We start from the raw sequence: 16,416 nt of genomic DNA on the forward strand, positions 1-16,416 counted from the left end.
AAGCCCAAGGCAGATAGAGAAATCCTTCTTCTGGCACATGGCTGCTCTCATAGCAGTAGGAAGTAAATCATAGTAGTCACTGACACACTTCCAATTCTGCTTACTTTTCTTTAGGCAGAGCAGGACATATGGCCCAAGCAAATATCAGAAGGGGGAAATATCGCCACTCAGGCATCACAAAAGAGGGACTTTGAATATGCTGACAGCAAATAGAGTAATCTGTCTTAGAGCGGCAAATATGTAGCTACTACAGCTGTCCTGTGGAATTTCTAGTTTTTCCAACTGACCAAGCATTCTCTCACTTTTGAGCCTAATTCATGCTAATTCCTCTTCCTGGTAGCTTTCTACCCTTCTCTTTACAGAACTAGTATAACTCCATATAACTCCCTGCCTTAGGATAGATAGCACAACTTCTTGGAAACCCTGCTTCACCTCTCCCATTCTGTGATTTTTTGGGGGATATTTCCATAATTTCCAGTTTTCACATGATTGCAACTCTACAAAAAAGTCTTAAAGTTAAAAAATATATTCTCTCAAAGTTAAGCTTCTGGTAGGCAAGCAGTGTATTTGGTTTACTTATACAAAACCTGGCACATGGAAATCAGCTGATGAGCAAACATTATCCTGGCAGTTCGTTAAGTCAACTGCTGTTGTGTTGTGAGGATGTTATATGAAGAAGCAAAGGCTGAGAGCTCTTTGCTATCAGGAAAGTAGACCAGCTGAGACTTGAGCTGCCTGCAGGGTCAGCTGTCCTCTACCACAATGATATGAGGAAAAGGTAGAATCAATGTTAAGATTTGGAGATGTGATTGGCCACCTTGGGATATTTGAGAATTGTTTCATCCAAGTAATCAGTGATTTTACATAAAAATAATGTTCCTAGTCTCATATCCTTATACATTATAATTATTAAATTGCTCTCTTCCTCATTTTCTGCTAGCTCTTCTCTGTTAATATGTTTGTTTTTGATTCAATAGCTGAAAGTGTTAATTTATTTTGACTAAGGTGCAAAATCACTTAAAATATATGATGTGTATGTGTGTGTGTATATATATGTTCATAAGCACATATACATACTTGCAGTGGAGCTGGTAAATATCATAACAAACACAGATTTCTGTATAATTAACACATTTTGAAGATCAGTGCAGCCAAGGAGAGATCAAAGGGAAAGGGAAGAAAGATGGTAGAATCATTACAGGCAGATGCTTAACTTGTTAAGATAGCTAGAACTAAAAACGTCAAATGAGATAGAGGACTCTATGCTCTCAGCAGTGTTTTGACATCTTTGTAACCCGGTCTGTGTTTGTGTTCCCTAATTCCACATTAGACTCTCCTGAAAGACTTTTATAAAAGTACTAATGACCAAATTATATCCTGATGGGGAGATGGCACTTTGGTATTTTTAAAACATTCCCCAGTTGTATATATGTTCAGTTAGAGATAAAAATTGTTGATGTAAGCTGGGTGACGGTGGCTCAAGCCTGTAATCCTAGCTACTCAGGAGGCTGAGATCTGAGGATCACGGTTCAAAGCCAGCCTGGGCAGGAAAGTCCGTGAGACTCTTATCTCCAATAAAAAACCACTAGAAAACCAGAAGTGGTGCTGTGGTTCAAGCGGTAGAGGGCTTGTCTTGAGCTGAAGAGCCCCGGGACAGCGTCCAAGCCCAGAGTTCAAGCCCCATGACCGACCAAAAAAGAAAGAAATTGTTGATGTAAGTAACTGGATATTGTCTCTTAGCCAACTTTTTCTAAGATGGCAGATAATTTTTGAGAATTTGGGAGACATATGTACAGAATGAAGATCATCAAGGCCTGGAATACAGCTTGAGTGATAGCATTAGAGAAACATTGTATTGTATTGCATTGGTATTTCATGCTACCTCCTACACATACAATTTAATCAAATTTATTGTTTGGGAATAGCTTTTTTTTTTGCTCAAAAACATAAACTTCCTTCTCTCAGCAATGACTTGTATGGTATTTCACAATACTGACTAGTATCTAAATACTTCAGAATATCCAGGTGTTTGGTGAAAGTTTTCATTCCATAAGCTATTATATATAGAGAGTCACAGTTCCTGCAGGATCAAATACGAACAAATATAATTGCAACCATCATAGCCAATGCAATTACACAGCTGCAATTTCAAACATTATTTTTGGTTTCTTTCTGCACTTTAAAATCTGGTGCACATTAGAGACAGCTGGAAGCTATTATTAAACCAGCAAGTTGCCCTCGGAGGATATGGTGACCATGATGTTCAAGGTCTTGGATCTAATATGGGTGTGTCTATTTTCAACATTAGGATTCCTTATTCTCTGTCTAAGTTACTCAATCCTACTTTCTTTTTTTTTTTTAAAGGAACTAGGAACTTTATTACAGCTGTGCAGGGTCTGTTTCCTATCACCAGGAAAATAGGAGGACGGCCTTGAGTTTGGGGTAGGATGGATTTTTATAGGATAGGTTACATAGAGTTACACAGAGGAGCTATGCAAGGCAGGTTTGTCACATTTTCATTGGTTAAGGTTATATAACCCTTAAATTCATTTGTTCTTTCTGGTAATTATCACACGTAATAATTTGCAATAAGCCACTCATAGTGGGACCACTCGGTGGTGGGCCAATCCTACTTTCAAATGACAAAATATGTAAGCTTTTGTGCTACTCCTTTTGAAGGTGTGTATAGGGCTAATTTGGTATGATGAGCAAGAGCAAAGAATGAGAAGCTCAGTGTCTCTTCCAGTTTTGAAAGGACTTTCTTCTGCTTCCAGTTATAGGAGAAAGAAATCATTGCCTGCCTGCCTGCCTGCCTGCCTGCCTGCCTGCCTCCCTCCCTCCCTCCCTCCCTCCCTCCTCCCCCCTCTCTCTCCATTTTTAACTGAAGTTTGAAGTCAGGATCTCTCTCATGCTAGGATGGTGTTTTACCTAGTGAGATACGCCTACAGCCAGGTTTTTCACTGTTTTTGAGAAAGGGTATAGCTTCCTGACTGGGTGTACTGCTAAACCTGGATCCACTTCCTTTAAGCTTCCCTGTCATGATGGAATTACAGATGTCCTCCATCATATCTAGCCTCCCTCCATAGAGATGGAGTCTTGTGGACTTTTTTGCTTAGAGCTGGCTTTGAACCTTTATCTTCCCAATCTCAGCTCCCTAGTAGCCAGGATTACAAGTGTGAGCCATTGGCATCCAGCCTTGGAATATTTCCTTATATTTCATTTATTAAAATAGAATTTCTTAGATTTTCTCATATCATTTTAGAAGTTCTTGTTATTTCCTCCTGACAGGAAACTTGGACTTTGGAAGCTAGCCAAGAATATTTAGTGATTTTTAACATATCCTCTATGTTCCCTTGTAATAAAGCAAAAGGGAGTTTTATAGGAAGATTATAAGGGAGTCCATAAGATTTAAGTAGTAACTAGTGAACCAGTTGTAGCCTCCTCCTTTGTTTCCCCTTCCCATCCCTTCCCATCCTCCCCCCAACCCCCCACCCAATCCTCCCCGCTTCCCCCCCCCCACCAAAGTTGTAAAGTTCGTTTTCAACATAACGACTTGTACATCTCATTGTTGCAATGGGTCCACCTGTATCCTTATTTAAACGATTTGTTTTTCCCCTTCCCCTCCACAAATTATAACAACATCAAATATAGTGAAAGCAGGGGTTATACCGTGGGGGAGGGACATACAAAGCAACAAAGAAATAATCTTATAAATGTGTTAGAAATAATTGCATAAAAGAAAAAAAAATTGAATACATATCTTAGGGTTCATTTCCCTAACATCACCTTATCTGAACTTTTCTGCTTGACTCAGACATATACTAGATATTGCAAATAAGGGAAACCATGGGATCTATGTTTCTTTGGGCCTGGCTTACTTCACTTAATATAATTTTTTCCAAGCCTTTCCATTTCCTAACAAATGGGGCAATGTCATTCTTTCTGATGGAGGCATAGAATTCCATTGTGTATATATACCACATTTTCTTGATCCATTCATCTACTAAGGGGCATCTGGGTTGGTTCCATAGTTTTTGAAGCAAGAAAGTTCCTTTTCTAGCTGTCACAAAAGAAAATGAATCTTTATAATCTCTTCTGTCTTTGCAGCACTCTGTCCAATATTCAAAGTCAAGGGAGACAAAGTTTATTTGCCTAAATTTGGAACAAGGCCTGATGGAAACTAGCAGAAAGAATAAATAAGGAAAAGGTCCACATTTTATTCGAATAGCCTTCAACAGAACTACACACAATTGGGAACTGAAAGTTTCCCAAAGAAGAACAGAGGGTGCTAAGGAGGAAAATGGAAATATTAAGTAAAATCGATGCTGAAGAAAATTGTTACCTTCATGCAATAATAAGTAAAACAAAAGAAAATCCAAAGCAAGAGCTGACTTTGGATTGTTGAATGGCTGTTAAGTCTTAGTATCATGAACATGTTCTTATATTTCTTTCTACCACTTATTAACCATGTGATTCTGGGAGAGATTTCTCAAGGGTCTACTGGTTTGCTGGGCTACTGTCTTTATGGTATTATTCTTGGTTAATATTTACCATCATGTCCAAGCTATGAGGTACAGTTTTGAAGGCTTTAGTAGAGACTGCACAAGATTGTATGTGGAAGAACTCTCTAGTAGCAGATCCTGTAAATCATGGCATATTTTCAAGGGGCTCTTTATTTTCAAACTAAGATAAGACCAGAGCTAAAAGCACAAATATGAAGCACAAAGAGATGATGTAATGGAGTTATATGACCTCATACTCATAAGAGTCACACAGATTTAGATGGCAAATATTGGCCTCCTCAACTCACCTAATCTCATCCTGCACTGGAGAAATATGTCACCATTCATTAGGACACTTTGTGCAACTGATAAACTGTGGAGAAACTTGCTGTTATTTGGTCCCGTCCTAACCATCTATTATACCACTGTGGTCATTTCCTTTCTAAAACTTCAGACTAGCTTTTCTAACACTCTTGGAAGCTTTTCTCCCAAAGCATTGATTTCCCAACCCATATCCTCTGGCTCATCTCACAATGACTTCTTATCAGCGTATCAATGATACACATTCTCATCTTTCACTATTTCATGACTTTGTGTGATTTCCTATTTCCCTAAACTCACCTTCCTGCCTACTGGTAAACTTCTTCCCATCCTTCAAGCAGGTTTCCCCTCTCTTTGACACTAGCTAGAATCCCTAGCTCTCTTGGACTCCAGTGATTCTATATGTTTCTCATTGTTTTATAACTTATTGAATTCTGTTCTTTATACGGCTGTGTTTCTTTTTAGATGTTCCAGCACTTTAGAAATATACCTTAGCATTTTTGTATCAATCTAACTTGGTTTAGTGTTGATGTTTAAGAAATTGAATAGCTTGCACTCATCTTTCAACCTTGAGAAAGAATATTTTGACTAAGTATTTTATTTCCTTTCTAATAAAATATTATATTTCAGGATTCATATGCACAGTGTATGACCTACATTCACTTGAAATATTAAGTACAAGTTTATGACTATGCTCATTTCATCTTGTTTTAGACTAATTTGTATACTGGTGTTTATAAATGTAAATTAAAGTCTTGTGCTACTTAGGGAAGCTGAGATTAATCTAACCCCTTGTGTCTAAAAACGAATATCCATATTTATTATTTAAATTATATATAATTCTGTTTATTTTAACAACATTTTTCTGTGCACAGTTTTGAATCTCATTGACTACATGTTCATTTTCAACCTCAACTCATCTTGTAGTATTCACAGGAGTATTTTGTTTAAAAATGCACAAAGGTATCTTATTAAATAATGTCACAAACATGAAGTTCATTATTATGCAAATACCATTCTCAGAACAGATTTGTTAATTGCAATGCATTTGCATAATTAATGAACTCCCAAATGAATTATGCCTTTGCAGATTTGGGCAGCATTGTTTTAAAATAAATTATAAAATACATGTCAAAGAAGAGTGCTTTCTGGGTTCCCATAGCATTGTTTGAAAATTAATTACCAAATGCTTGTCAAATTAAAATGAGTTTGTAGTTTTTACAATGTTATTTTAAAATTAATCACAAAATAAAATGTCACTGCATTAAAGTAAACAACTTGTTATTTTCTCTAAAAAGAACCACAGAAAGTAGCATTTTAACTTCAATTACATTGTTTGGTATAATGATTCTAGTGTTTTATTCATCTCATTTCAACTCTGTGACTTCACAGAGTTGATAGTTGTTAGCATGTTAATGTTTTGGTAAATTCGAGATCTAATTTAATTTTATTATACAGCTTATTTTATACAGTTGATGATTAATGCATTAACTATGAACTCAGTATGGGTTTGTTCATGATATATTGCAGTTTTTCAAAACTCCAATCATGTAACTGCTGTATAAATAGTATTCTTACAGTTAATTTTATCAGGGCTTTGATTACTGACAGTTAAAATGATTAAACACACACAGCTTGGATCTTCCCTGTGTTCTTCCGACTACCTTAGTAAAATTTCTCTCTTAGTACAAAAAAAGCATTGAGACTCTCACACTTTTCCCTTCACTCTATGGGAGTTGTCATGTAAAGCAATCCAGTGCCCCCAGTCCTGGGATCCTCATCAGCTGAAACCAGCAAGAAAACACTATGATCCATGAAAAAAATTCAGCCAAAATGACTTTGAGAACAATGGGCTTGGTAAAGAAGTTTCAATAATTAAGGTTGCTCATCAACCTTTGTAAGTCATTAAATATAATAATAATAATAATAATAATAATAATAATCCTGTCTTGTAGTGTGGGAACAGAGTAGCAAAATACACATCCCTTTAGGTAAAGTTTTCTGTTGTGATAGTATTTTTATTTATTTGGTTGTTTAACAACCATACCCACTCTATTCATTTCCCCTCTTTAGCCTCCAAACCAACCCAATTGTCTGTCTGTGGCTGATAGTCCATTTAGTCAATTCTTGACAATCGAATGTAAACTTGTGGGGGAAGGCCTTTGTTTAATATGATTGCAGCTATGCAAATTGATGTCAATCGAGTAATACTTAAATAAAATGATAGTTCATTTTTCTTCTGCTTCTTTTTTTTTTTTTTGGTCAGTTGTGGGGCTTGAACTCTGGGTCTGGGCGCTGTCCCTGCGCTCTTTAGCTCAAAGCGAGTGCTCTACCACTTGAGCCAAAGCGCAACTTCCAGTTTTCTAGTGGTTTGTTGGAGATAAGAGTCTCATGGACTTTCCTGCCCGGGCTGGCTTTGAACTATGATCCTCAGGTCTCAGCCTTCTGAGTAGCTAGGATTACAGGTGTGAGCCAGCTATTCCTTCTGCTTCTTATCCTTCATGTAACTGTCTTTCTAAATCCCCATAACCTACCTATTTGGTGGCACTCTTTCTCTAAACTGATAAGCATAGCAGTTCTTTTTGAACAGGCAGTATTTTTTCCATTGTATCCTTGGTGTATGTGTCTCAGAGATCAAGGGTTTCATGCAGATGAAAGGATTTGACTTTTGGCTATTTCCTATTTCAGTCTGACATAGATATGACTCAAAGAATTAGAATGTATTTCCCATTTAAAATCAAATAAATTGTAGTTCGCATAATCTAAGCTTTGATGTTGTGTTGACGCATTCTTTAGTTTAAATGTTTCGAATGCTCTCTATTTTTACTTCATGTGCTCACAAGCACATAACAATATATAACACTAAACATAGTCAAATTATCTCACGAATAAAATTTTTAGTGCTGTTATGACTACAGACTAAAAGCCCAAGTGAATTGATACAGATATAAGAACCTATTGTATTTATAACTATTACTTAATTAAGAAGATTCAGCTGAATTGAAAAAGGAGAGTTCTGAGTCCAAGATTTTAACTTATAGTTTATATTTGCTTAAGAACTATGTTCCGCAAAGCAGTTTCTGACCTTGAATTCTTTGGGCGAAAACAAGCACATGAAGAAGAAAGAACAAGGGTGAGTGAACTCACAATCTTTGTTGATTCAATGTAAAGCCTTTGTGGAACTCTGAAAGGTTACTAATCCTGACATAATCTCAATGGCTGCTTTCAATTTAAGTTTATTCATTTTGGTATTTTATTATACAAATTCCAGAAACATGGGTAAGGTAGTTATTTTATGAAATGAAGGTGAATGTAAATTTTCTTTATTAATATCATGGCTTTTCCTTTAAGGAGGTTTCTGTTTCCTTCTATATTTTAAAATATTTAACTGACAAATAAAAACTGTATATTCAAGGTAGTTTGGCACATATTACACATACAGATTGTACGGCAACTACAATCAAATTAAACCATAAATCATCACTCATAGTTATCATTTGTGTGTGCATGTGTGTGTGTGTGTGTGTGTGTGTGTGTGTGTGTGTGTGTGTGTGTGTGTGTGTTAGGGAACAACATGATTGAACCTAGATGACATACCCTTAAGTGAAAAAGTGATACACAGAAAGATAAATACCATAGGGTCTCACTTACATGTAGAATGTATCAAAGGTAATCTCACAATAGTAGAACACAAGCAAGGCTTCCCAAGGCTCAGCAATAGAAGATATGGGGACAGGTTAATCAATGGATATAAACTTCCAGTTTTAAAATTGACCTAATATTCAAAACCATGCCTTTGTTGTTGTTGTCATAGGGCTTGAACTATAGGCCTGGGCTCTGTCCCTCAGCTCTTCAGTTCAAGGCTAGTGCTCTACCACCTGAGCCACAGTGCCACTTCTGGTTTTCTGGTGGTTAATTGGAGGTAAAAGTCTCACGGACTTTTCTGCCAGGGTTGGCTTTGAACAGTGATCCTCAGATCTCAGCCTCCTGAGTAGCTAGGATTACAGGTGCCCGGCCCAAACCCTGTCTTTTTAAGGAATGCCAATATCAGTTTATGTAGATTATGATCTGGACTAGGTTTAGGAAACTAAACTTGCCTTTTCAGGATCTATCAAAGAAGATCTTATCGTTTACTCTGGCGCCTTTTCAATACTAATTTGTTGTCCATATGAAGACTAGAACCCATTCAATGTAAAAACTACCTACTCTTTATTGAAAGAATTTACCCAAGAGAACTATTTTCAATGGTATTTTGCAAACACAACCTATCCTTGAAGCCAAAATATCTAAATATTATTCTTCCAAGATTATTGATCTATTTATCTGAAATCTAATTCTCCATTGTTCTTTATCTGATAATACTTTTATTATTAAGTCATTCTACTCCAAACCTGAAAGTAAATATATATTTCAGTCTTCAAGATAAGAAAGTTTCCGTTTCTTCTAGAGCCATGTTTATAATATCACTGGGGATAAATAGTTTTCTTCAGAAATACTCTTAGAAATAGTATATGAAGAAACAAATTAAAATTGTACCTTTATTTTTTTTCAAGTAGATATCAGGTTATACAAATATCTAGAAAGAATAATAGTCATTCAATATTTTTGACAATAACTCAGAATTTCATTTTATTTGTGTGAATATCTCTCCTACTTTCTGAATGTTATATGACTAAAAGATTCATAGATTAAGATTTGTATTTTAATTTGAAATGTATCATTTTTAGAGTTCAAATTGGAGTACATTGTAAATGTGAGTCTACTGTAACATGGCATATCACACTTTCCCAGTTTTTTAAATTAAAAATAAAATATCAATCCATCTGAGCTTGTTTTTGGAATGTATCTGAAGGAGAACGGCACTCAAACAGGTATACTGTGGCAGGATTTAAAATAATTCATTTTAAAGAGACAGCTCTTTAGTTTGAAGAGCAGGAAGGTCTGTGTATCACCCTCATGTGAACAAGAGGGGGTTCACATTGAGGACAATATACCAAGAAACCTAAACTCTCTTTGCAATTTGGTTCCTCATTGAAGCCCCACATGAATAAAGGGCCTGTTTTCCTCCAGAGTCAAAATAAAGGAGAAACTGAACTTGTGGTATTTCTTGGGGTCCACATTCTGCACTGAATTTCAGTGACATAGATCTAAAGCTCTGTGGTTAGAGCCATGTCAGGCAATCTCAGGGTTCTTTCTGAAGATAGGTCTAATTCTTGGAATTGAAAGAACTTGTAGGGCTTCTTGCTATGAATGCCACATGACAAATATTTTTTTTAAAGTCACTTCTACTTCCGTGACATTTTAGACATGTAACTATTGCGTCTCACTTTGTCAATATTGTCACCATACTAAACCAGTCAGAAAGAGCATCTATTCCATTAGATGTATACATTGTGTATTCTATATGTATTCTGTGAAAACCTTGTCACCGTGAATTACGTAGTGACTGGTGATTCATATTTTGTGATTCTTTAAAGTGGTTTGACTTCAACTTGGTTCCTAACTAAAATGGTAAGAGATTAGAGGAAAACATGCCAAATCATTTCTCTTTTGAAACCAATAACCCAAGGTACTCTATACCTTTTCCTTCATTGGTGGCCTCAAAAAACTTTTTACCTTTTGATGAAAATGTTTGCTTGTTACTACTGACTTGAACATTTCCCTAAAATCTGGTACTTCATGAATCGTAAAAAGTGAGAGAATATTCAATTCAGTTGCAGTTCATATTCTGAGTCAGGGGCTGTGCCAAACACAGAACCTAGTCAGATAAATTACACAGTTCCTCGAAGAAAACAGTCTGTAACGGACACAGATAAATCAAGTTGGTGATTATCATTTGAAGTAGGATATTCAATGATTGTCATATGTGGAAAGAAATGTCTCTGGAATAGCTTGGAGAAGAATGGGTATGTTCACGGCATTCCAGCATCATTGATATTTTCTGTGTTTAAGACATGAAGCCATCTAACTCATCTGGGTATCTGATGTCATATGAAAGAATACTCACAGGAAGATAATATATAAGGTGGAAGATTGTTCTGTGCAAACTCTTTCATGGATAAACGTCGTATCAGTATTGTATGAGAATTTCTAAATGCAAACTCAGAGTAGTATTTCTATGGTTATATTCTTAAATGGTTCTATTTGCCTTATCTTCAGAGACTCTCAAGTGATGACAGTTTCATGGTTATTCCTTATAGATTACATCACTGACTTGTTTTTTCCAGACTGGCCATCTTTTTCACTTCTGTGTCATTAAATGCAGGTACTCTTCCTCTTTTCAAAAACATCACGTGGATATGGAGATATATAAGCTATTAGTTTTTGACTGCATCCATGAGAAAAAAAAGTATGCTTGTGATTTTGAAATAAAAGGACAGCTTTATCACAATTGTAGTATCTCTACTTAATAACTGTTATTGAACTCATTTCAAAGAGAAAGAACTTGGACTCAAAAAGCTAAGAGTCTTGACTATATTCATAAGCAATTCTCGGTGTTTTTCTTTGATTTTGTTTGTGGTGGAAATGTTTTTTTTTTTTTTTTCAGCCAAGGTCTTGCTTGCCAGGCAGATGCACTACTTCTTTTTTTTTTTTTTTGTTGGGGGGGGGGGGGTTGGTCGTGGGGCCTGAACTCTGGGCTTGGGCGCTGTCCCTCAGCTCTTCAGCTCCAGGTTAGTGCTGTACCACTTGAGCCACAGCACCGCTTTCGGCTTTTTTTTTTTTTTTTTTTTTTTTGCTTATGTGGTGCTGAAGAATCGAACCCAGGGCCTCGGGCATGCAAGACAAGCGCTCTACCACTGAGCTACTTTCCCAGCCCCTAGATGCACTACTTCTTGAGCCTTACTTCACTCTGGGTGTGTTGAGTATCAATGTGACCTGCCTACTTTAGGCTTCCTGTCATTACCGAATTTACAGGCATGCTCCCTGGAGAGAAAGTTTCACGGACTTCTTTCCCCTAGGCTGGTTTGGTATTTGATCTTCTTAACCTCAGCCTTCCACAAAGCTTGAGATAACAGCTGCCTGCCACTTCACACAGGAATGAGTTGAGAAGGGGGTCATATAAACTTTTCTGTCCAGAATGACCTCTCACCACAATCCTACTTTCAGACTATGAATCTCAGATTTGTAATCATTATCTTTTCATCATTGTTCTCTGTTAGCTATATAAATGAACCACACTAAGGAGCTTAAAACACTACTATATTTGTATATTCTTCCTAAAATCCTTTTTAACTTTGCCAAGAATTCAAAATAATAGAGTGACATACCTACATATAGATGAAATTGGAATCTGTACATGAAATGAACTATGCCTTTAATATTTGGAACTTCACAAAAAGTGATACAAATCCATTGTCACACAGTTCTGTTCTCTGTGTGAAATAAAAAAAGATCCCAAAACAAAATTTAAATTTCTGTTCTATGCTCATTTTTCCAGTGATGGAATGTGATCTCTCCACATGCTTTGCTTTCTTTGTGAAATCACAAAGGCAAATGATCATCTACTTTCAGATTGGAATACATCTCAGAGAGCATAGTAAGAACTTTACTAGTTATTCTACAGGCCATTAGTCTCAGATCTACTGAATCAGAAAATGGGGCAGTACTCAGTAATCATGACTTCAAGAACTCTCCAGGTAGTTTTGATGATTAATAAAACTCTGTTGTAGGCAATGAGAAATCCTGAAATGCTTTTCACTGGAAAAATGATATACTCATGTGATATTTCATAAAATTTTATCATTCATATTTATATACCCAAAAAAAGAATCATGGAATTGGCTAAGTATGATAATTCTTGGTTTAGAACAAAGACCTAAGCTTACTCATTTCTTTTCTGCTCCTACAAAGGGTCATACTTTCTCTCCTTTAGCTATAAGAAATGAAGTTTAAAGTAAATTCTACTGAAAGCAGTAATGAAAAATAATGCAACCTTTTTTTACAGAGTATTATCATGAACACTGAGTTGAAAGAGGTAACAATTTGCAATATGGGTACAAGAAAAAAAATTCTGCTAATCAGAGAGTGATGACCTAGATAAATATTAATAAATATTAGGGTAACAGTTTTATGTGCAAAAAGAGAGCAATATAACAGTCATTGCAACTTTTCATCCCTATTGGCTGATTTATTTCACTAGCATTAATTATAATAACAAGCATGCATGCATATATGTACGTCTGTTTATGTATTATGAATATATGTATAAATATATATGTCAGATTAAATTTAAATACAATTTCAGTCTTCTAAGTAGGGACCAAATTATGATAGGAAAATATCATGCTTTATTTATTCAAAATCAACTATTGAAACATAATAAATAACATTCTTCAATTGCAATCACTTTATTATTTTCAAATAAAATGATTTGTTTCATTAATTATAGTGTCGTCTGCTTCCCCTCTGTGTTTCTGCATTTTAATATCCTTGAATCTGACTTTTAAAGATTATATTTAAAATAATTTATATAACAAAACTTTTCTAAGATATATCGATTTAAAAGTTGATTTAATATCACCAATATTAAAATGATTGAAAATGCATGTTTTGAAGATAAAAGATAATAAATATTTGACTCACTAACCAGTCAAATGACTAGTTTTACAGTTAGCTTGATCAAAAAGCATAAGGCACTGCTTTTTAGAATTTTTATTTGAAAATGCTAAAACATAGGGATAACAGTTCACAAGATTTGTTTAAATACTTCATATCTGCCTTTGTCTCCATCCAATGATAGAAAGAGACTTTTGATTTCATCCTATGACTAGGGTTCAGCATTTTCATTTGAATTCAAGGAAGACTATCCAAGCTTTAATAAAAATTAATACAGTATACATTTTTATATTACTATATATATAGTATGATACTTATTTAACGAGTCAAATATCTGTAAACCAGACTACTAATTTGATAGACATGAGATGTCATTCTCCCTAATTGATGTGTATATAAGGAAAAGGTGAAGAGAAATATCCACTAAGGCCATTTACTACTTTCAATAGGGTTATTTCCCAATAAAACCATTGTAAGCTGAAAATGCATTTAATACATCTAACTTACTGATCATCACAGTTCATCAAGACAGTATAGAGCCACATTTCAGGATATAGTTGTACTCTTGTGACTGTGATATTGTGGTCCACTGGGAGCTTTGGCTCACTGCCCACATCCATTATCAGGAGAAAGATGATACAACCTATTGGTAGCTTAGGTAAAGACAAAATTAAAATTCTGAGAAATGTATATTATTTTCATCATGATACAGTAAAATAAAATCACAAAATTTAGGCATCATATGTTAAGGATCACCTATGTTTGCTGGGGGACTATCAGGACTTGTGTTCTTCCACCTGGAATCTTCCCTTCTTCTTATGTTCTTCCTCGTTCCTTCCTTATTTCTAATATTTCTTCACAAATTCAAAGTTAATTCTGTTTTCTTAGATTTTTTTCAGACTGCAACTTCCTTTTCCACAAACCAGGATATATTCTTTTAAGCACCTAGCACCCCATCCTTCTTTGCTACACTTGGAGCAATCAGAATTTAATCGTAAAACTCAGAAATTTTATGTCTAAAAATATGTTAAGGCAATTTCCACTAAAGCAGGAGTATTTCTAATTTTGTCTTCATTGTATCTTCAACAATTCATAGTAATCTTTGCATTCAAGGACAGACAGCAGATACTAGCGAAGAACAGAGGAACATAGGAAGGATCTTGCCAAATGAAGCTCCAATAGCAAAAGGAGACATACAGATCAGTGTGCTATTAGCTTTTATGTAACTCAGTCCTAATACATTTAGCTACATGAACACAAAACATTCTTGCTTAACAAGTACCTTCATGATTAGGATGATGAGCACATTTTTATTAACGATAATGAATAGAATCATAATTATGTGCCTTAATTCAAAATATGTTTTAAAAATTATTATATAAAATTTCTCAAGGAGGTGGCACATTGTACATACTTAATCAAAATAACCAGAGAAACACATGGCTCAAGAGAAATGGCACAACTAATCTCTGTAATTAATGACTGAGCATTTCCAAGTCAAGGTCATTCTGGTTTTTCTACGGGTGCTAGAGGAATTATTCCTAAAATGAAATGAAATGAGTATCATAGAGCATGTGCCTATATCAATAGTTAAGTTAATTTGCCAGTTACGGTGTAGGTGTGCCAGGAGTGCACTTGATTTCTACTTTTTATACTCAAGAAATTCATTTGTGGAAAGTCTCTGGCAAATGACTCAGCCTTTTATGGGAGATTATTAGAGCATCTGTTGAACTATACTCAACAAATACATATTAGGTATCAACTCTGTGCCAGAGGCTTATGGTAACTCAGGAGCAAAGTAAAAGCAATAAGTAGGAACAGTCTTCTGGTTCTGACAATCACTCTGAAATATGCGATGTCTACAAGCAGTGATATATAGAAAATACAATTGCTGCTCTCAAAGAGTTTATAGTCTTTGATAGAGGAGGTGTGGCAGAATGACAACCTACCTTAATCAGTAACATTGAATGCCTGACACAGTGATCCACACCTTTCAGATGCTAAATAGAATAGTATGTGTCAGACAAGAGACAACTTTGAACTTGATGGAAAGATTCACTGAAGAGTTAAGTCTAGAGGGGGGGCCTCAGAGTCAAATTCAGAAGAAAAAAAAAAGAAAAAAGAAAGGAAATTGGGAAGGAATAAGAAAGATGAGACTGTTTGGACAAAAATCTGCTCTTAAAATTATGCATTTTCCATTTGCTGTGTGCTGGATAAAATAATAATATCTGAAGAATGTGAAGCCCAATAGAAATTTTATGGACTAGCAAGAAAGTTGGAAGACATGCTTTAATCTCTAAAATACAATGTATAAAGCTAACAGAGTACTGATAACACTTTATGACAGTTTAGCCAAGGGTGACAATACTTACAGCTGTTTGTCAGAAAAAGCTGCCTGGAACAGTTGTCCTTCAACTAGCTTTAAAAGATATGAATATGTGCAAATGAGAAGTTGATTTAAGAGCATTGAGGAACAGGGCCTGGTAGAAAATGGACGAGACTGGGAAGCTGAAAGTCTTCTACGGGTTGCTATCGGGTTAGAACCTACATAGCTGTTGACTGACTTTAAAAATTATAATTAGCCATATCTATTTTCTCATTCTTCTAATTATCTCCTCTAAGTTATATTTTACAATATTTAAATCAACAAATCCTACTACTGTCACAGAATTTTCTTTATTATTCCACATTGTGCTTGCATCTTAGCAGGAATTTTCTTGTCTAGGTTTGAATCTTTAGATACTTTTTTGTACACTTTTTATTGTAAAAATACTGTACAGAGGGGTTATGGTTATATGAGCAAGGTAATGAGTACATTTCTTATCAAGCATTGTTGACTCCTCCTTTGTTTTCCCCCTACCATCCCTTCCCTCCCACCTCCACAACTACTCCCCCTCACCCCCGCTGAAGTTGTAAAATTTGTTTTCAACATAGTATTTTGTACTTCTCATTGTTGCAATGGGTCAACCTGTATCCTTGTTTAAGCATTTTGTTTTTTTCCTTCCCCTCCCCGAATTAGAGAAGTGTATATACAAGA

This window comes from Dipodomys spectabilis, unplaced genomic scaffold (assembly GCF_019054845.1).
Source record: "Dipodomys spectabilis isolate Male_0828 unplaced genomic scaffold, ASM1905484v1 ptg000115l, whole genome shotgun sequence".
In the NCBI taxonomy this organism is placed as follows: domain Eukaryota; kingdom Metazoa; phylum Chordata; class Mammalia; order Rodentia; family Heteromyidae; genus Dipodomys; species Dipodomys spectabilis.